The following is a 20,475-nucleotide window of genomic DNA, read 5'->3' as shown; positions in this document are numbered from 1 at the left end:
AGTTTCTGTTCTCTTCCCAATCCCCTTGTCAATGCCTGCATCCCAGGACAGCGATCTCAGTTGCTTGGCTTCACTACCATCTAGTTTCATATCGTGGGCCACGATATCCCAGCATTGGAGCAGCCAGGTCACCAGGGGCTCACCCGACTGGCAGTTGAAATCCTTTTGCATATCTTGCAGCTCACCCAGGGATAGGGATTGGGTGATTATCTCTGGCCCTGCCTCTTCCTCCTGTTCTGAAGACCCTACTTTCTCTTCATCCCTCACTAAGCAAACTGATTTGGTCTTGGATTTCTTCTTCTGTATAGGGGCGACTGCTATGGGCACAGGTTGTTCCTCTGGTTCAGCTGCAGTTTGAGTGGCCTCGGTGCCTGTTGGTCTGCTTTCCTCCTCCTCCCCCTGAGGGTGCTGTCTAGTGACGAGCAGTGTCTGATAAATAGTAGCCAGGGCCCAGCACATTGCATAACTTTGTACCTCTCTGGAACTGCCACAGCATATTTTTTTTCAAATATTCTGCCACATTACCAGGGTCCTGTAGTTATTTGGGGGTGAACTTCCAAACCACTAGAGCAGAAAATTTCCTTCAAAAGCTGGCCCATTTTCTCCTACCTTCCATGTCACTCGTGTCTATCCACCCCTCAGGGCAGATCTCTGAATGACCTTCCCAGAAATCTCTTTTGTAACTCTAAACATGGTGTAGACCGCACTGAGGAGAGACCTGGCAGACCAAGCAACAAGAGCATGCTTTCCTTCACATCCAATGGGAATTCAAGATTCTCAAAAGCTGTTGTAACAGGCTGGAAGGAGGAAAAGGGGGTGAAAAGCTGGGGAAAATCATCCTCCCCTGTTCCCCCCACAGACTGGGTACGATTATTAATGAATTCCCAGAGGTAACACCCAAGGTAAGAGTAGGAGAGCAACGCTGAATACACATCCCAAATGATCATTATTGTCCTTAATGTTATCATGTCATAAACTGATATCACACTGTACAGCAACAAAGCAATTGTGATTCCTCTCCCTGCTCTGAAAAAGAGCACCATGAGCAGTACATATAGGAATACATACCAGGTTAGGTGCCACACCCACATGAACAGATCAAGCAATATCGTGACCAGTGGCTCTGGACCTAATACAGCAAACGCTTAGATCAAATTTCTTTCCAACCCGCTCTGGGCAGATCTGTTGCTATCTCAACCCTTTGTGCCCCACATTGGGCGTCAATTAAGGTTGTCATGGTTTAGGAATGGTATTCCCCAATTTAGTACTGCCACTAAAAAGACCACGAACCACTCCCCTTCCCTCCTGAATGGGAGGCACAAAAGGCAAAGATCACGGGTTGAGATAAGAATAATTTACTGGAAACAGCAATGAGACAAGAAAACAAAAAGTAACAGCAACAATATTAATAACAAAACTATACAAAATATAAGGTGTTTCACATGGAGAAATTCTCATCATGGACCCCGGACAACAATGAGCAATGGCAAATGGCTTGCGTACCTCACCACCAGAAAACTATATCCTTCATCTCAGCAGCCAGAAAGTCCCTTATCCCAGCCCCTGGCAGTTGACATGAGGTGGTATAGAATAACTTCCTAGCCACGCTCACAGGGCTCCAGGCTTTGCCTCCTCATGGCTACTGCAGAAATTAACTCTGTCCTGGACAGAATCTGGACAGCTAGCTAATAAGTGTTTTGTAAGGCTTTGTATATGGGCTGGTTTGGACAGGTAGGACTTGAATAGGTGAACATGATGCAAAACAAAAGCCAAGGTCTTTCAACGTGGTGCAACGCACTGTCTTTTGCAGGTGGTTGGGTAGGAATGAGAGTTTTAAACAGCATATACACAGGAGTTCTTTCACTGGTATAAGCCATGTAAGTAATTTTTCCAGGTTTGAACCCTTAGACTCTATGACGTAAGTCTAACCCTAAAAACCAACCACCCTGACTTTCCACAGCTGCAGCCACTAATGAAATTCAATATCAAAAATATAATTTTAAATAAAATGGTTATAACTTCGAGCAAAGATCAAGACCTTGAACTCAGCATGCCATGAGGATGTAGTACAAAAACAATACTTACTATTCCAAATGAAATCTCTTGATGTAAAGGATCATGGGTTAAGAGTTGGATAGAAGCTGAGGAAGTCAATGTTGGTGGATGAGTTGATGGAGAGTAGGTAAAGCTTCCTATAGGAAGATGTTCTCCAAGTAGTTCTACTTCATTCTCTATCCTTTGAAGTGGCTAAAAGAAACATAGGGTTTGTTGTATTAATAGAAAACCAGTTTTTAAAATTTATTTTTCAATACCAGAAAACCATAACTCCAATTACATGTTCTGAGTAGTTGTGAAAATTTTATGTAGTTGTACTGGGTATATGTGGCAAGGTTGTGGTAGTGGAGGTGGGGGACTGCAGGAGTAGCCTCTGTGCGAGAGGTAAGGGGCTTCCTTGTGCCAACCCACTGCAGGCCAAAGCTGAGCCAATCAGCAGTGTTTGTAGTGCCTCTGTGAAAAACTATTTAAGAGAGGGGGAAGGGGAAAACTGTATGTGGAGTAGGAGGGAACAAAAAAACTGTGAATAGGAGAAGGATGAAGTGCTCCATGGCACCAGAGCAGATATTCCCTGCAGCCCATGGAGGACCCACTCTGGAACAGATTGATATTTCCCAAAGGAACTGTGGTACATTGAGAACTCATGCCAAAGCAGATTTTCCTGATAGGACTGCAGCCCATGGAAGAACCTACACTAGAGCAAATTTTCATGATAGATTGAAACGCATGAAAAACCCATATCAGAGCAGAGGAAAGGTGTGAAAAGGAAGGTGCAGCAGAGAATGACTGTTATATACTGACCATAATCCCCCACACCTCTTCCCTCTCATGCCACTAGGGCAAGGAATCTAGAGAAAAACTACTAGCAGTGGATGAGGATTGAGTCAGATTTATTACTTGAGAGAACTTGATCCTTACAAGTCCATGGGACCAGATGGACTACATCCAAGAGTTGATGTCCTTGCAAGGTTGCTATAATCTTTAAAAGATTGTGGAGATAGGGGAGATCTGTAACAACTGGAGAAAGGTAAACATTGCGTTCATCAACAAAAAAGGCAAAAAGGACAATCTGGGAAACTACAGACCAGTCAATCTTACTTTAGTCCCTGGGAAAATCATGAAGTCAGTCCTCTTGGAACATATTTCTGGGCATATGGAAGAGTCAGCATGGCTATACCAAGGGAAAATCAACCAGATTGTCTAGTATGATCAGGTGATGATTTGTGGATGAGGGGAGAGCAGTGGATGTCATTCACCTCAACTTTAGCAAGGCTTTTGACACTCTCACAACACTCTTGTATCCGAGTTTGGATGTTACAGTCTGGATGGGTGGACAACCAGATGGATAAAAAATGTTTGGATGATCAGGCTTAGATCATGGTGGTTAATGGGTAATACTTTACTAAGATGCTGGTAACAAGTGGTATACCACAGGGACCTATCCTCTTTAACAACATTATCACTCACCTGGAAGATACTGAGTACTTGCTCATGAAGTCTACAGCTGATATCAAATTGCAGGGAACAATCCATACACTGGAAGGTAAGGCTGCCATACAGCAGGACATGAACAGCCTGGAGAAATGGGCCAATAGGAACCTTATGATATTCAACAAGGACATATGCCAAGTCCTACACCTGAGAAAGAAGAACCCCTGGCAACAATCTGGGTTGGGGAGTAACTGACTATGAAGCAGCTCTGCTGAAAAGGCCCTGAGGCCCTTGGTAACAAACAGTAACACAGCCAGTAGATTGAGCGAATCTACACCTTCTACTCAATACTTGTTAGACCTCATGTATAATACTACATCCAGTTTTGGGCACCCAAATAGAAAAAAAAAAAAAAGACATTAAAGTAGAACAAGCTCAAAGTAGAACAAGATCAAATGAGAGCCACCAAGGTGTTAAGGGGACTGGAGCATTTGTCTTATTAGAAGAACTGGGCTTTTTCTGCCAGGAGAAGAAAAGGCTTGAGGGAGCAGGAAAGAAAATCTAACAGTGGTCTTCTAATACCTACAGAGATTTGATCAATAAGATGAAGCCAGGCTCTTTACAGTGGTGCATGGTGGAAGGACAAGACACAATGGGCATAAGTAAAAACAAAAAAGGTTACAGCTAAATACAAATAGACGTTTTTTCACCATGAGGACAGTCAAACAGTGGAACAGGAACCTAGAGAATTTGTGTAGTTTCCATCCTTGGAGGTTTTCAAGATCTGACTAGAAAAAGCCCTGAGCACCCTCACCTAACCTCATAGCTGATCCTGTTTTAAACAGACATTTAAATTAGAGACTTCCTGAGGTGTCTTTACATCTGAATTATACTGTGACCCTATGATCCCTTTGCATATATAAGGTAGCAACTGACTTCTTTAACGGAAACATGTTCTCAAACTGAAGAAAATAGTTCTACTTCAATACCATAAGAAGTAAGAACTCAGCATTTCTCTGTGAGACAAAAATCTTCATTGTAAATACCTTGATTTATACTTATAAATAATCTCTTGCCCTATTTATGCTAGATACATTATCTTGAAGCTATACTTATGCTATTAGGAAAAGATCAATTAGGAAAGATCAAATCTCAGCTCATTTTGGTCTCATTTTTCAGGAAAACCTTAACTCTATTTCACTAAATCACCTTTCTTTTCCCAGTACTGAATTACACATTCTTCAAAACAGTCAGATATGAAAGCCATCTTGTGGAAGCAAAGGAAAAGGAAAACTGTTTCCCCATTCTGCTGAATAAACTTTAAATAGTCAGAATATTTAAGGAAATAATTCTTCTAGTAAGACTTGACAGCAAAAAAAACAAGCTATCAAAAAGAGCTAAAAGTTAACAAAGGAGCCTATTCTTGAAGCTAAATTAGTAATCTAAGTTAAGAAAGAGGGCCTGACATTTTCTGAGAGAAAACATCCTTATTACCAGAGAAAACTATGTAGAACTGTTCCCCCATGACTAAACTGAAATTATTACAGTAGTGCCAACACCTGACATTTAACACAGCAGTATTTGTTACTCCTCAAAAGAATCTGAGAAGTATTTGTCAGTAATACTGAAATGATTTTGTATTTTTCTATTAATGAAATATTGGTAGAGCTCCAAAGAAACAAATGTACCTGGAAGAAGATTATTAAGTAGATACTACTAACTTCTGGCAGAAGATTAACAGGTAGAAATTGCAAAATCTAATTTTTTTCCTTTGTGTCAAAATAGCATCTTCTCTCATATTTGCATAAACCCTATTATGAAGGCATTACCTTTTCACACAAGTTTATTTGAGTAATACTTTTCACACTAGTGTTTGGGGGGATACTCACTTTAAATACAATTCATCATGGCTAGGCTTCGCGAACGAAGATTTGAGAAGGGCTCTACCCATGCTTGCTACAAGTGCACTGATGGCTAAACTTTAAATAAACTATGAATTAATATGGTAGAAGCATGCAATACAAATAATGCTTTGTGCTTTCTGGTCTCTCAACAAAGTTTTTTCTCTGAGACCACTGCTGCACTACACTTAGGTCTCTATATTCTTTTACTTTCTGGAAGAACATCACCTTCAGAAGCAATATATGAAGCAAACTTATGTCAGACTGACAGGAGTAGAGTTGTCCAAGGAAAAAGAGTTGGCAACAGCTGAGGAAATCTTAAGAGAATCAAAAATAATTTCAAAACAATACTTTTTTTTCTTCAAAGTATTGCTCAGGTAGCACTATTACAAAACCCTATTACTTATTCTAAATAAGATCCATTTATTCTCTCAACCAGAATGTTATTAGAAGGACAAGAGCATTATTTGCTGATCAACCCCCAAATATTTTAGTAGAGGGGATAATAAGCATTACTTACTGAACGTGACTGCTGTGCTTGGAAAGGAACAAATTGTCCTGGAGGTGGCAGGTGAGAAGGATGATGTGGAGAGAGGTGAGGAGGATGCAAAAGGAATGGGTCATTGGAAATCAGAGGTGGGAACGCTGCATATGGTACTGGTAGATGTTGGACTGAGCACGCCTGAAGCATCTGAAAGAAAAAGAACATTTTTACATCTAGAATGAAAGGAGATTATTAAAAGAAAGCAGTCTACTTAGCTTACAAACACAACTCACACAATAATTCATTCAGAAACTCAATGAACAGTTCTAGTACAGAACAGTCTAAAAGTATAATGCTGCCAGCTACACTTGCAAGGTGCAAAGGGCCTTTTATTTCAGATGAAGTCAATAGGAGTTGGGGGTGTTCACATTGCATTATCAGGCACAGACTCCCAAGGGGAGGAGTAGGTTTGCTTACCATAGTAGTTGCTGTTCTTCCCAGACATTACATTTACAGGAACATGCCAAGAAAACAATTGTTAGTTGTAACTGAAGGACTTATAAATTTCAGATTGTGCCCTAGACGACTCTGTTGCTTGAAGTTGTGCACCTTTTCTTCTTTCCCCTCTTGCTAGTATCTGCTGTCCCTTTCTCTTCTGTCCTGAGACTTAAAGTGATTTGCTGAAAGAAAATGGTGTCCATCTGACACGACTGCAAGGCAGTAACCCAAACAGAAGCATTACAGCCTATCTATGTGGACATCTCCACCCAAATAGAATTCCCAGGGATCGATATAGCTGTCCAGACCTCAGGCTGCATGGAGCTCCAGTATCTGGAAGTCCCCCTAGTTCCCCTACCTGTTGAAGGCAGCGGTGGATGTCGTAGCTACACAAGTGTGCCCAGCTAGAAAAACTCTTCAGACAAGTAGCTATGTAACAAAAGGAGCTCAACAGACAGCACAGTATCTGGGAATGTAAACAGGAGATAAATGTGTGATATTGTGCACTGTCCCAGTCTGAGCAACAGCCTTAAGGTTGTGCAAGGGGAAGGTAAGAGGAGTGACTACAATGGTGGACATGGGCAGGGCTCTTTCTCCTGAGTCTTCAGTTCCAACTGTGTCTCTCAGTGTCCATTCACTTGGCTGGCACCACCGGTCTTCATGCCCTTTGTTAACCAAAGGGTTGGCAGTTCATGGCCTCTGCCTCTTGTCTCAGGTTCCCACCCAGAGCTCAATCTGCATCTCAGTCTGCAGTTTGCAAACTGAACTACCTGCACCAGATGTATTCCTCAACACTTAGGTATAAGGAAGAAATTTTTTTCGATGAGGGTGGTGAGACACTGTAACAGACATGATGCTCTGCGGTTGGAAATTGAAGAGCATGTGAGTAATGGACAGAGTCCAGGAGAAGCTGATTACATGAAGTTGATCAAACTACCCACCCACATTAGAACCAGTGCCACCAGAAAAGCATGTAAGTATAAGTGATTGGAGACTCCTTACTGAGAGGCAACAAAGCACCCATTTACTATCCAGACAACTTCTCTAGAGAACTCTGATACCTACCAGGAGCTTGCATTCATGACATTCCTGAGAGGCTACTGAGCCTGGTAAACACTAGTTTATCATCTGCTCAAGGTGAATGCCTGGCTGTGTGGTTGATGCCATACTCAAGGTTTTAACCTTTACCTTTGAGAAACTGGGTCTGCTGGGAGTTGATGGTATTCATGTGGCCAAGTGGGGCAAGGGGGTCTTCACCAACAAGCTGACTAGACTTATAAGGAGACCTTTAAACTAGATTTGTCAGGGGAAGGGGATGGAGTTTTGAGTAACAGAAGAGCCAGGGGCTGCTGATGCATTAGGAATCAACAGAGAAACAGCTGTGAAATTATAGAATCATAAAATGGTTTGGGTTAGAAGAGGCCTTTAAAGATCATCTAGTTCCAGCCTACCTGCCATGACAGGGACACCTTCCACTAGACCAGGCTGCTCAAAGCCCTTGAGAGCTTATGGTCAAAAACTAGGGGCTAAACCAACAAAGGAAACCTCATGGTTGGTGTTTGCTACAGGCTGCCCGATCAAAGGGAGCCTGTTGACGAAAGATTCTTACTTCAACTATGGGAAGCATCATGCTCACAGGCTCTGATCCTGCTGGGAGACTTCAATCACCCTGATACCTTCTGGAAAAGTAGGACAGTAAGCTATTGGAGGGCACTGAGGAGAATTCCTTAATCCAGATAATAGACAGCCCAACCAGTGGAGATGTGTTACTAGACCTGTTGTTCACCAACACAGACTAACTGCAGAGGTCAAGATCAGAGGCAACCTGGTCTGCAGTGATGATGTGGAAGATTGTGGAATTCACAATCTTGAGGGATATGGGCCAGATGAAGTGTAAAGTCAAGACTTTCAGATGTTTAAGAAATTAGTGGATGGAACCTCCAGGAAACTGCCCTCAGAGGTAAAGGATCTGAATGGAGGTGGTAGCTCTTTAAAGACATTTTTCTTAGAGCACAAGAGCTCTCAATTCCCATGTGTAAGAAATCAGGCAAGGAAGGCAGGAAATCAGCATGGCTGAGTAAGGACCTCCTGTTCTAACTAAACTGTAAGAAGGAAATGCATAGACCATTGAACAAAGGACAGGTATCCTGGAAAGAATATAGGGATGCTGCAGGGATGGTATCAGAAAAGGTAAGGCACAGCTGGAGCTGAATTTGGCAAGAATGCAGAGAAAGGTTTTACAAGTATGTGGCCAGAAAACAAAGAAAATGTACCCATTTTAAAAAAAAGTTATAAGGAGAATCCTGGGAACTACTTGATCAGTCAGCCTCACCTGCTGTAAGATCATGGAACAGATCCTCCTGTAGAAGACAGGGAAGTCATTTGAGACAACCAACATGGCTTCACCAAGGGCATCTCATGCCTGACTAATCTAGTGGCCTTCTACGATGGAATGACTGCATCAGTGGATAAGGGAAGAGCTACAGATGTCGTCTACTGAAACTTCTGTAAGGTGTCCTTGTTCTGACCAGGACAGGGTTAATTTTTTCAGTAACCAGAAGGGGCTATTGCTAGGACTTGGAGGTTATTCTATACCACCTCATGTCATTGCCATGGGAGGAGGAAAGGGACTCTCTTCTGGGAAGAAGGGGTTCCGTTCTGGTCAAGTAAACGTGGCAAGGGAAGCTGTCCAGTATTGTCTATTGTCAGAGGGTTTCCATGTGAATCATTTCTTTTTTGTACCCTCTGGCATTAGTATTGTTACTGTTCCTTTTCTTATCTCATTGTTTTTTGCAGTAAATTGTTCTTATCTCAACCAGTGACCTTTTCCTTTTCTGCCTCCAACTGTCCTCTCCATCTGGGGGAGGGGGGGGGGGGAAGGTAAAGGAAAGTGGGGGAGCGAGAGAGAGCAGCATGTGGTTTGGAGAGTGTCATTCCTAAACCATAACATAAGGCTTTTGAAATAGTCCCCTACAACATTCTGGACTATAACAGATGGACTGTTAGATGGATAAGGAATTGGCTGGATGGTTGCATCCAAAGACTTTTAGTCAATGGCTCAGTGTCCAAGTACAAATCAGTAATGAGTGGTGTCCCTCAAGGGTCCATACTTAATATCTTCATCACTAAGATAGTGGGATTGAGTGCATCCTCGGCAAGTTTCCAGATGACACTAAGCTGAATGGTACAGTTGATTCTCTGGGACCAGCTCTGGGACCAGCTCTGGGGCCTCCAGAACAATAAAGACACGGAGTGGGTTGGAGTGGGTCCAGAGAGGGACACAAAAATTATCAGAGGGATGGAACACCTCTCCTGTGAAGAAAGGCTGGAAGAGTTGGGGTTGTCCAGCCTGGAGAAGAAAAGGCTACAGGGAGATATAATTGCAGCCTTTCAATATATAAATGGGTCTTATAAGAAATACAGAGAAAGACTTTTTACCAGGGGTAATGGTTTTAAATTGAAAGAGGGTAGATTTAGATTGGACATACGGGAGAAATTATTTATGATGAGGCTTGTGAGACAGTGGAACAGGTTGGCCAAAGAAGTTGTGGATACCCCATCATTAGAAGTGTTCAAAGTCAGGTTGGACAGGGCTCTGAGCAACCTGATCTCCCTTGCTTATGGCAAGGGAGTTGAAGCTCTGAAGGCCCTTTCCAACTCAAACCATTCTATGAGTGTGATTATAACTAGACTTAAAAATTCTGTTCATTTCCATGTTTTGAGGGGAGCCACAAGCTCTAGAGTAAAACCTCTGAACTATGAAGGTATCACCTAGAGACAGTTTACAGTAAAAGCAGACTTCTACTCTGTGACATTGTGTCCAAAAAATACAGTGAGTCAGTAAAGTTGGAACTCTCAGGAATTAAGGTGGTGGTAGGGATAATAGAAACTCACTTCATGGAAGTGCTCAGTTTTACTTCCAACTCTACTCATCCATGATGCCGGATTTTGCCCCAAAAGGCACGGAGAAACTGCTTTAGAGACAAAGTTTGTTTCTTTAAAGCAGGAGGTATTTTATTGCAACGCGTTGGAGAGCTTCCAGGTCTCCCTGGCCATAAAGCTCTGTCGTGTACAATCAGCATAGCTCTTTTATACAGTTTTTGAGTATAGGATTACAACACAATCATGCATATTCATTAAATTGCAACATCTACTTGTAATATTCATATATAGGCGGAGTCTGGGCGGAGTCTTCAATTTGGGGAGATTTCACGGTGGGGGTTCCTGTTGCCTTCCTCTGGGCGGGGGTCGTGTGTGAGTCTTCCTCACTGTAAACTTCTGAACTTTCTTTAGATCTTCTCCTTTTAAGGCAGTTTTTGGCAAACATAATAGGGTTAGGCTGACTTTTGGCTCATCCTAGGATTTGCTGAGTTGCTATCTCTGTGAGGAATGCTGCTATCTCTCAAGGACTGCTCTATCTAGTCAATATGTTCTGTTCCTCAAGACAATTTATGACTCCTTCTTTCCTAATTTCCTAATGTTAAGGTTTTTTACAATTTTGTTTTAACCTTTTATGTTTCAAAGCCTTCCTTAAGTGAGTGGCTTCATCCAGGAACAAGATTCCAAATTTGCATTTGTTCAATTGCTTTTTTAATCAGTCACCAGAATATCTGGCATTCATTTTGCTTCTGACCATTAAAAGTGCAACTCAATATGAGCTTTTAAAAAATAAGTATCAATTCTCTTATGTAAACATGGGTATTTATTAGAGACAGTTTTCAAGCAATAAACTTCAATGCTCTGTTTCATAAAACCATAGAATGGTTAGGGTTGGAAGGGACCCTAAAGATCACCTAGTTATAAACCCCCTGACATGGGCAGGGACACCTTCCACTAGACCAGGTTGCTCAGGGCTCCATCCAACCTGGCCTTGAACACTTCCAGGGATGGGGCAGCCACACCTTCTCTGGGCAATCTGTTCCAGTGCCTCACCACCCTCACAGTAAAGAATTTCTTTCTAATATCTAGTCTAAATCTACCCTCTTTCGGTTTAAAGCCATTGCTCCTTGTCCTGTCACTACATGCCCTTGTAAAAAGTCCCTCTCCAGCCTTCCTGTAAGCCCTCTTTGAGTACTGGAAGGTTTCTATAAGATCTCCCTGGAGGATTCTCTTCTCCAGGCTGAACAGTCCCAACTCTCTTAGCATGTCTTCATAGGAGAGGCATTCCAGCCCTTTGATAATCTTCCTGGACCTCCTCTGGACTCCTTACAACAGGTCTATGTCTTTATTGTGTTGGGGGTCCCAGACCTGGATGCAGAATTCCAGGTGGGATCTTACCAGAGCAGAGTAAAGGGGAAGATTAGCCTCCCTTGACCTGCTGGTCAACCTACTTTTGATGTAGCCCAGGCTATGGCTGGCTTTCTGGACTTCAACCGCACATTGCTGAGACATATTGAGCTTTTCATCCACCAAGACCTGCAAGTCTTTCTCCCCAGGGCTAGTCTCAATCCATTCTCCTCCCAGCTTGTACTTGTGCTTGGGATTGCCCTGATCCATGTACAGAACCTTGCACTTGGACTTGTTAAACTTGGGGTTTGCACAAATCCACATCTCAAGTGAGAAGCATATAGACAGACACAGAGGAAGAGACAGAGATGTGTGCACACAGACACAGAGAGACAAAGAAATCCACATGCACAGATGCAGAAAGACATGGAGAGAAACATGGACAGATAGATGCATGCATGCACAGAAGCAGAGAAAGAGCAACTAAGAGATGCTCATGCACACAAACACGGAGGAAGATAGATGTGGGCATGCACAGATGCAGAGAGACAGAAACATACAGAGACAGGTGCACATGTACACAGATGCATAGGGAAGAAAGACAAAGGCATGAGCAAAGACACCGAGGAAAGAAAAGAGAAAAAGAGACAGAGGTACACACACACAGACATGGGCATGCACATAGACACAAGGGAGAAGAGACAGAGATGCATGTGCAGTTGCAGAGGAAGAGAGATGCAGAGAGATGCAGAGAGATGCACATGTTCAGACAGAGCGAGAAAAAGGCATGTGCACGCAGATGGAGAGACAGAGAGACAGGTATGAGGACAGGAGGGGAGAGACAGAGGAGCATGTGTACACAGACACAGAGACATGCATGTACAGACACAAAGGAGGAGAGATGGGCATGCAGAGATGCAGAGGAAGAGACAGACACAGGCATACAAATGCAGAGACAAAGAGATACAGAGACATGCACACATGCAGAGAGAGACAGAGACGTGTGCACACATAGGCACAGAATTGGGGAGGAGAGGCACCGGCAAAGAGAGTCAAAGAGATGTGCATACAGGAGTAGAGACAAAGATGCATATATGCACAGATGCATAGGAAGAGTGACCAACAGATGCTTGTGCAGACAAATGCAGAAGGGGGAGACAGTCACAGGCATATGCAGACAGGTAGAGACAGTGAGGTGCACATGTGTACAGATGCAGAGTAGAGAGAAACAAAGACATGCATGCACACAGACACAGAGAAAGAGAAACACGTGAGAAACAGAGAGGAGAAGACAGAGATGAGTGTGCACATACACAGACTAGAGCACACAGGTACAAAGAGAAAAAGGGAGGTGTGCACACAGGTGCAAAGGAATAGAGACAGAAGCACATGCACACAAATGCAGAGATATGTGCACATGCTCAGACACAAGGAAATACTGAGAGATCAACAGTGGTATGCACATGCACAGACCTAGTAGAAGAGAGACAGATACCTGCATATACATAGATACTGAAAGAAGCAACAGCACATAGATGAGGTGGAATAGAGACACATGCAGACACAGAGACATGCACAGAGGCAGAGGTGGAAAGAAAGAGATTCATGTGCATAGAGACATATGCATATGGTAGCCCTCTATGTTACGGAGTGTTTCAATTGTCTGGAGCTTGATAATTGTGCCAATAGAGTTGAATGTTGTCATAGTTCCGATTTTAGCAAGGAAATTTTCTTTCCTTTCCCCCTGCCGTGTGTGTGCTCTGTATATGGGTCATTAGTTGAACAAAAGAATAGGCCCGAGCCCACTAATGGTCGAGATTAGTTTCCTTGACAACGAAGGGGGGGAGTTGGTTGGTGTGTGACTGGAAGGGGGTGGAGGTTGGGGGGAGAGGGGAGTCTCTCTCTCTGCCCTGAGGAGAGCCTGCTGCGGGCTGTAGACACTGCCGGGTTTCTTTGTCTCTTTCCTGTCGGAGGGGAGTTCTTGCTGCTGCTCTTGGCTCAGCTGTGGCTGGCTGCAGGTCCTGCTTACAACGGACCCTAATCAGCTGAAGTTTGTGAGTTCTCTTCCATTGGGAGAACTTTCTGGTTTATTGCTGTTGTTTTTCCTTCCCCTTCTTCCCCCCCCCCCACCTGGCAGCAGCCAAGGATCTCACAGCGCCGCCTGGTGACGGGCACTGGACATTACAAGTTCTGCTCCTTCAGTGATCCAACAGCGCCACCTGGTGACTACAATAGGACACTACAAGTTTTTGCACCTTCAGTGACCCAACAGCGCCACCTGGTGAATGGTACAGGACATTACAAATTTTGCATCTCCAGTGACCTGACGGCGCCCCCTGCTGACTGTGGTTGGAATCGCACCAAAGGGTGCAAGAAATTGAACTATTTTCCTTTTACCGGTTTATTGGTTTTGTTCTTGAAGGGGATTATTGGTGGGTATAGGAGTATTATTTAGTTATTTTACTTTTTTTTGTTTGTTTGTGTTTTTTTTGTTTTGTTTTGTTTTTTTTGGTGTTCCTGTTAATACACACATACCTTTTAATAAAGGGTTGTTATTTTCCCTTTTCCATAATTTGTTTTCCTTCAATCGAAGCCTCTTAATGTTGGATTTATAATTACTTGGAAAGAGAAGTTTGGGTCTTTTCCTCCTAATCCATCCTCAGCATAAAGACCCTTGTCTCATTTAAACTGGGACAAATGTTTATGGGTAAGAATCTGGGGGAAGGGTAAGAATCTGGGGGAAGGCCAATAAGGCAGATATCCTTGTGGGAGTTTGTTATAGACCACCCAACCAGGATGAAAAGGTGTTGGGATGAGCGGGGAGCCCATGGAGCCCCTGATGAAGTATACAGAGGTGAAGGATTTTGACTTAGACATTTTGAGGCCATTTCCCTGAGGAAATTCACAGAGATCATGGAGGACTTGGGAAGGTGCCGGAACTGACCAGTGAGAGAGGAATGTAAATAAGAACTGAATATCCAATTATATGCAAAGGTTAGTAATAAATTATAGATACAGAGCTAAGAATAGTATGGTATGTAAGATTCTGTACAGAGTGTGCAGTGCATATGTGTGAGAACAAGAAGTAATATACTGGACGAAACAATAAAAGCTGAATGTCGGCCATCATCATAAAGGTACCTAGTTTTTATTTCTTGGTCGTCCTCAACATACTACAACAAAAAGGAAGGTGAAATATTCCATAAACACCTGGGAGAAATCTTGCAATTGCTGGCCCTTGTTCTCATGGGGGACTTCAACTTACCAGATGTCTGCTGGAAATACAACACAGCAGAGAGAAAACAGTCCAGGAGGTTCCTGGAGTGTGTGGAAGAAAGCCTCCTGACACAACTGGTAAGCAAGCCAACAAGGAGATGTGCCCTACTGGACCTGTTTGTGAACAGAGAAGGATTGGTCAGATGTCATCTTGGGAAAAGTGACCATGAAATGATGAGTTTTCAATTCTCAGAGAAGTAAGGAGAAGGGTCAACAGAACTGCCACAATGGACTTCCAAAGGGCACACTTTGTCCTGTTTAGAAGACTGCTTGAGAGAGTCCTTTGGGAGACTGGACATTCTTTAAGAAGGAAATTCTTAAGGTACAGGAACAGGCCATCCCCATGTGCTGAAAGACCAGTCAGTGGGGAAGAAGACAGACCTGGCAGAACAGAGAACTTTGGCTGGAACTCAGGGAGAAAAGGAGAGTTTACCACTTTGGGGAAAAGGGACAGGCAACTTAGGAGGACTACAAGGATGTTGTGAGAAAATCTGAAGGGCCAAAACCCAACTAGAACTTAATCTGGCCACTACTGTAAAAGACAACAAAAAGTGTTTCGACAAATACATCAACAACAAAAACAGGGACAAGGAGAATCTCTGTCCTTTACTGGATGTGGGGGGAAACAGTGACAAAGGATGAGGAAAAGGCTGAGGTACTTAAAGCCTTCTTTGCCTCAGTCTAGTAAGACCAGTTGTCCTCAAGGTACCTAGCCCCCTGAGATGGAAGACGGGGATGGGGAGCAGAATGAAGCCCCAGTAATCCAGGATGGAATGGTCAGTGACCTGCTGTGCCATTTAGTCCTGCACAAGTCCATTGGGCTGGATGGGATCCACCCAAGAGTACTGAGGGAGCTGGAGGGAGTGCTCATCAAGTCACCTTCAATCATTTACCAACAGTCCTGGTCAACCAGGGATGTTACAGGTGACTGGAATTTAGTAAATGTGGTGCCCATCTACAAGAAGAGTTGGAAGTAGAATCTGGGGAATAACAGGCCTGTCAGCTTGACCTCAGTGCCCAGGAAAGTCATGGAGCAGATCATATTTAGTGCCATCATGCCACAGGTGCAGGACAACCAGTTGATCAGGCCCAACCAGCATGGGTTCATGAAAGGAAGGTCCTGTTTGACAAACCTCACCTCCTTCTATGATAAGGTGACCCTTGCATGAAGGAAAGGCTGTGGGTGTTATCTACCTAGATTTTAGTAAAGCTTTTGAAACAGTCTCCCACAGAACTCTCCTGGAGAAACTAACTGCTCATAGCTTGGATGAGTGCACTTTTCACTAGGTAAAAACCTGGATGGGTAGCCAGGCCCAGAGAGTGGTGGTGAATGGAGTTACATTCAGTTGGCGACTGGTCATGAGTGGTGTTCTCCAGGGCTCAGTATTGGGACTGGTCCTGTTTAATATCTTCATCGATGATCTAGAGGAGGGGGTGGAGTGCACCCTCAGCAAGTTCGCAGATGAAACCAACTTGGCAGGAGCACTGATCTGATTGAGGGTAGGAAGGATCTACATGGGGATCTGGACAGGCTGGATTGATGGGTTGAGGCCAATTGTATAAGGTTCAACAAGGTCGAGTGCAGCGTTCTGCACTTGGGTCCCAAGAACCCCCTGCAGGCGCTAGAGTATTGGGTGTAATAATCACTCTTATAGAGTATAAGAGTGGTTGAAAAACTGACCGGTGGAAAAGGACCTGGGGGTGCTGGTTAACAGCAGCTGAACATGAGCCAGCAGTGTGCCCAGGTGACCAAGAAGGCCAATGGCATCCTGGCCTGTATCAAAAATAGTGTGGCCAGTAGGACTAGGAAAGTGATGATTGTCCCCCTGTACTCAGCACTGGTGAGGCTGTACCTTGAGTACTGGGTTCAGTTTTGGGCCCCTCACTACAAGAAAGACATTGAGGTGCTGGAGTATGTCCAGAGAAGGGCAAGGAAGCTGGTGAAGGGTCTGGAGCACAAGTCTTATGAGGAGAGGTTGAGGGAACTGGGGTTGTTTAGCCTGAAGAAAAGGAGACTGAGGGTAACCTTATTGCTCTCCACAACTACCTGAAAGGAGGTTGTAGTAAAGTGGGCTTCAGTCTCTTTTCCCAGGTAAAAATTAACAGGACAATAGGAAATGGCTCCAAGTTGTGATAGGGAAGGTTTAGATTACACATTAGGAACAATTCCTTCACAGAAAGGGTTGTCAAGCATTGGAACAGGTTGCCCAGGGAAGTGGTGGAGTCACCATCACTGGAAATGTTCAGAAAATGTGTGGATAACACACTTGAGGACATGGTTTAGTGTTGAACACGGTGGTGGCGCTAGTTTGATGTTTGGAGTTGATCTTAGAGGTTTTTTCCAACCTTAATGAATCTATGATTCTATGAGTCTATGCTGACTCAGATGCAGATAGAGAAATGAGCACAGACACAGAGGAAGAGAGACAGGGAGACACACACACACAAATGCAGAACGTGACATAGAGATCGGCATACAGATGCAGTGGAAGAGAGAGAATGATGCAGGTACAGAGAGGGAGAAGGAGAGTGAAAGATGTGGAGTCAAAGGTAGCCAAGTGGTATGTTACAATTGACATTTTCAATGCATTTTTCTCAATGCCTTTGGCAGAAGAATGAAGGCCACAGTTTGCTTTCACATGCAAGGGTGTCCAATATACCTGGAATCGACTGCCCCTGGGGTAGAAACACAGTCCTACCATTTGTCATGAACTAATACAAACTATACTGGAACAGGGTGATGCCTCTGAACATGTACAATACATCCATGGCATGATCACGTGGGGTAACAAAGTGTTTTAAAAAGGAAAAAAGAGTAATTTAGATTCTTCTGAAAGCTGACTTCATCATAAAGAGAAGCAAGGTCAAGGGACCTGCACAGGAGATTCAGTTCATGGGAGTAAAATGGCAGGATAGATGTCATCATGTCCCTATGGATGTGATCCACAAGATATACATGAGATCAATAAAATCACAGAACTGGAACACTTAAATTGAGGTCTACAAGGCTTTTCAGAAGAGATAGGCTGGGAAGGAGGGGCAGAGGTGCTGCCCTCTATGTTAAGGAATGGATAGATTGTGAAGAGCTGTCTCTGAGAAACAACCATGAACAGGTTGAGAGCCTGTGCACAAGAGCTCTCCATCTCCATGTATAAGAAATCAAGCAGGGCAGGCAGAAAACCAGCATGCCTGAGCAAGAATTTGCTCCTCAAACTGAGGAGGAAGAAGGAAATGCACAGCCAGTGGAAACAGGGACAGGTGGCCTGGGGAAAGTACAGGGATATGGTTCGGATGTGTAAGGATGGGGTCAGGAAAGCTAAGGCAGAGTTGGAACAGAACTTGGCAAAGAATGTGAAGAATAACAAGAAGACATTCTATAAGTACGTAGGTCAGAAAAGAAAGGCCGAGAAGAGTGTACCCCTGAAAAATGAGAAAGGACAACTGATAGCAACAGATTCAACAAGAGAAGGCTGAGGTACTCAATGAGTTCTTTGCCTCAGTCTTCATTGGCAGTCAGGTTTCCCACATCCCTTAAGCCCTGAACCCCTAGGTGGGGGTTGGGGGAGGCAAGTCCCTCCCACTGTAAGCAAAGAGCAGGTTCGAGACCACTTGATGAAACCAAATAGCCATAAATCTATGGGGCCTGATGAGATGCATCCCAGGGTCCTGAGAGAACTGCCTGATGTTGTTGCCAAGCTACTCCATCATTTTTGAAAAGTCATGGTGGTCAGGTGAAGTCCCAGGTGACTGGAAAAGGGAAACATTGCTCCTATTTTTAAAAAGGGGAGAAAGCAAGACCTGGAGAACTACAGATCGGTGAGTCTCACCTCTGTGCCTGGGAAGATCATGGAGCAGATACTCATGGAAGCAATGTTAAATCACATGCAAGACAAGGAAGTGATCCGAGACAGCCAGTATGGTTTCACTAAGGGCAGATCATGCCTGATCAATCAGGTGGCCTTCTATGACGGAGTGACAGCAACAGTTTTCACGGGAAGACTGACCAATGTCATCTACCAAGACTTCTGTAAGGCTTTTGACATGGTCCCACACAACACCCTTATCTTTAAATTGGAGAGACATGGATTTGATGCATCGACTATTCAGTGGATAAGGAACTGGATGGATGGATGCAGCCATAGACTTGCGGTCAATGACTCTATTTCCAGGTGGAGACCAGTGATGAGTGGTGTCCCTCAGGGCTCTGTCTTGGGACCGGTGCTCTTTAATATCTTGATCAATGACATAGATAGTGAGATTAAGTGCACCCTCAGCAAGTTTGCAGATGACACCAAGCTGAGGGGTGTAGTTGACACAACAGAAGGATGGGATGCCATCCAGGGGGACCTGGACAAACCTCAGAAGTGGGCCCATGAGAACTTCATGAGATTCAACAAGTCCAAGTGCAAGGTGCTGCACCTGGGTCAGGGCAATCCCAGAGATGAGCACAGACTGAAAGAACTTATTGAGAGCAGTTCTGCAGAGAAGGACTTGGGTGTTCTGGTCGATGAAAAGCTGGACATAAGCCAACAGTGTGCACTTGCAGTCCAGAAGTCTGACTACATCCTGGGCTGTATCAAAAGAAGTGTGGCCAGCAGGTCAAGGGAGGTGATTTTCCCACTCTACTCTTCTCTTGTGAGACCCCACCTGGAGTACTGCATCTGGCTCTGGAGTCCTCAGAACATGAAAAACATAGACCTGTTAGAGCAGGTCTGGAGGAGGACCACAAAGATGATCAGAGGGTTGGAGCACCTCTCCTACAAAGACAGGCTGAGAGAGCTAGGGCTTTTCAGCCTGGAGAAGAGAAAGCTCTGGAGAGACCTAGTTGTGGCCTTCCAGTACCTAAAGGGAGCCTACAGGAAAGATGGAGAGGGACTTTTTTCACAGGTAGATAGTGATAGGACAAGGCGGGATGGTTTTAAACTAAAAGAGGGGCGATTTAACTTAGATGTTAGGAAGAAGTTCTTTACATAGAGGGTAGTGAGGCACTGGAACAGGTTGCTCAGATAAGTTGTGAATTCCCCATCCCTGAAGGTGTTCAAGGCCAGATTGGATGGGGCCCTAAGCAACCTGATCTAGTGCATAGCGTCCTTGTCCATGGTGGGGGGATTGGAACTAGATGATCTTTAAGGTGCCTTCCAACCCAAGCCATTCCATGATTCTATACCAACTATGTCTCTAGCAGCTAACAAGAATGAAAAACAGGCTTTCCAAGGCCTTGTGGGGTTCTGGAGAATGCATGTTTCAGTTTGTGAGCCCCCTCTATTGAGTGAAGAACCATTTTGAGTGGGGCCTTGAGCAATGACAAGGCTTTAAGTAGATCAAAGAAAATAGCTCGTGTGGTACCTCTTGGGCCTGTTTGGACAGGACCAGACATGTAAAATGTACTCTACACTGCAGCCAGGGAGCATGGTCTCAACTGGAGCCTCTGGTAGAAAACACCAGGAGAAACCCAAGGTTGCTGTCAAGGGTTTTGGAGTTGGGGTTATTGAGGATCAGAAACCCACTACACGCTGACTGAGAGATACTAGTAGCATATGAGGGGGTTCAAGTCACTTCAGAAGTTCTTGGTACAGAAGCATGTCTGATCTTGGCACCACAATT

At 44.1% G+C, this 20,475-nt stretch overlaps 1 long non-coding RNA gene across 1 annotated transcript in view; it reads right to left on the bottom strand.

The window, feature by feature from the left end:
• Positions 1-2,091: 2,091 nt before the first annotated feature.
• The window catches only part of LOC126646729 (uncharacterized), a 32,582-nt gene continuing 14,198 nt past the window's right edge, over positions 2,092-20,475 (bottom strand). The window contains exons 2-3 of the long non-coding RNA XR_007630379.1: positions 5,908-6,078; positions 2,092-2,247 (exon numbers count right to left, since the gene is read on the bottom strand). This is a non-coding gene — a long non-coding RNA (uncharacterized LOC126646729). The remainder of the gene's footprint in view (positions 2,248-5,907; positions 6,079-20,475) is intronic.

This window comes from Myiozetetes cayanensis, unplaced genomic scaffold, assembly GCF_022539395.1.
Source record: "Myiozetetes cayanensis isolate MyiCay16 unplaced genomic scaffold, myiCay2020 scf380, whole genome shotgun sequence".
Lineage (NCBI taxonomy): Eukaryota > Metazoa > Chordata > Aves > Passeriformes > Tyrannidae > Myiozetetes > Myiozetetes cayanensis.
The sequence above is the reverse complement of the archived record's forward strand: the minus strand, read 5'-3'. Positions and strand labels throughout refer to the sequence as shown.